The following is a 2330-nucleotide window of genomic DNA, read 5'->3' as shown; positions in this document are numbered from 1 at the left end:
GGTAGACTTCTCCAATGCGTCCCATAGAGATGTGGGCTGCCATGCTCTTCCCTAAACACCAGGTTGGTGCTTCAAACGCCAACTTTATAGGATCAGTGACTGGCGTAAACGTCCTTCCTGGAACTTGAACTTGAATCTTCCAGCTCTCCTCTTCAAGTAATGTGGCATTGTAGGTTCCGGTGATGCTTGGTATTCCAATGTTCAAGTACTTAGTGACTTCCTTCAAGTGTCGTCCAAAAGGCGTATCTTCATCTGGTTGCATGAACTTGTTCCTTGCATCCGCCATTCCTAAAAGAGTAGAAAGTGGAGAGGGGTCAGAAATGAGAAGAGAGAAGTGTTCTAGGGTTTAAGCTTAGTGGTCGTGTCCTACAGTCAGCGTGTGCTCTGATACCACCTTTGTAGCGACCAGACCTCAAACAGTCTGTGCTGCTGTGCACCAGTGTCATCCCTGGATCAGTAATGCTGACACGCACAGTACAAATGGAGGATTTATAACAGAGTAGCAATCACACACTTATTACAACGAATATCTCAAAAGAGAATAAGTATGATAAATATGGCTTAAGGCCATCTAATACGATAACAGCGGAAGGCTTGGAAGATAAGTGAGTCCATCAACTCCAACGGCATCACTGAGTATAAGACCATGACCTAAGGCACCTTACTCGTCGTCTGAAAAGTCTGCAACATGAAACGTTGCAGCCCGAAAACGGGTCAGCACATGGAATATGCTGGCAATGTAACACATAGAGAGTAATGAACAGAATAATAATATACTACATGCATATATGGCTGGTAGAAAGCTCTATTGTTATAGTTTTGTGAAAAGCCAATTTTTCCCTACTTCAAAGGAATAAATTTTATTTAACTATCATGGTGGTTGTTAAACATTGAGAAGGTACCTCCAACTCAATCCCAATTAAGTATCATCATTAACCCAACAAAATTAATTAAAGTAACATGATGAGATTCATATGATAATCCAGGTACTAGATACTCAAGTTGTCCATAACCGGGGACACGGCTAACCATGATTAGTTTATACACTCTGCAGAGGTTTGTGCACTTTTCCCCACAAGACTTGATCGCCTCCGCTTGGTTCTCGCACTACATGATGTTTGAGAAACGGATGACCGAGACACAGTCTTTCAGAAGCGTTAACTCTCTACTCCGGGTAGACAGTACCACCTACATCCCCTACATCTGCTAGTCTACCTCTTCAAGAGCTCACACAACCTACTCAACTATGCTAGAGCCAATAATAGCTTGTGGCTGCACACGGAAGTTTCTAGCATGAATAATCTCATGATCCCTTTGAGCCTGGGTGGCGGTCCATAGGATGATCACACGGGTACTCCGGGATATCCAAAAATACAGGCAGCACTGGGTTCTCTAGGTGCCTCAATCCACCCAGATGTGAGTTTTAGTTGCCACCTTAAGTAAACCATTAATTAACAATCTCACATCAGTCGTGAATACCTCTCAAACCCAATCCACGTCTACTAGCATAGCATAGCGATATAAGCAAACATAGAAGTAACTCCCAAGGGTTTGACAATAAACAGGGCAATAGGTACTACCTCAACTACTTCCCAATACCCACAATTTAATTAGATCCTAACCATGCAATGTTTGAGGGTTGATCTAATGCAATAAAACTGGGTAGTGAAAAGTATGATCAAAGTGTTACTTGCCTTGCTGATGATCCGTGAAACCAAGAGATTCGAAGTAGCAAGCGGCGCACTCCGGGTACTCTATCGCAAACAAACAAGCAAACAATAAGTACTCATCTAATGCACAAGTAAAACTCAAATAAAGGTCTAACCATAAAGTTCAACTTAAGAACTCCGGTTTGCAAAAAGATTCAACTCAAACGAAGCAACGAAGGTCAAACGGCGAAAGAAACAAGCTTCGTTTACTAATCTGGATCTAAGTCAAATTTTACAGTAGCAAAAACTTGTTTGAGTAAGTTAAACGGAAAGAGATATTCGAGATGAAACTCTAGGCGCTTGAATCGCCTGATTCCGATAGACGAGCGAAAAGTTAAATCAGAACGAAAATCTGATCAGGAATCGCGATCGGGAATAATCGCGGAAAATCCGACGAAAAAGAAAACTGACAAACAGTTAAACGAACGGACGTTCGTTAACAGCGTCAACCGACGAACGCGTTCATTAAAACGAACGAATCGGTGAACGTTCACTAAGTAATAAAACAAAAAAATAAACCGATCTATATAAAATAAAATAAAATAAAAACTAGGGTTTTAAAAAAACCGGGGCGTTTTTTTTTTAGAAACCGGGCACGGCGTCGGGGTTCGGCTACCTCGG

Source organism: Triticum aestivum, chromosome 1D (assembly GCF_018294505.1).
Source record: "Triticum aestivum cultivar Chinese Spring chromosome 1D, IWGSC CS RefSeq v2.1, whole genome shotgun sequence".
Classification (NCBI taxonomy): domain Eukaryota; kingdom Viridiplantae; phylum Streptophyta; class Magnoliopsida; order Poales; family Poaceae; genus Triticum; species Triticum aestivum.
This window is presented reverse-complemented; position numbering follows the sequence as displayed.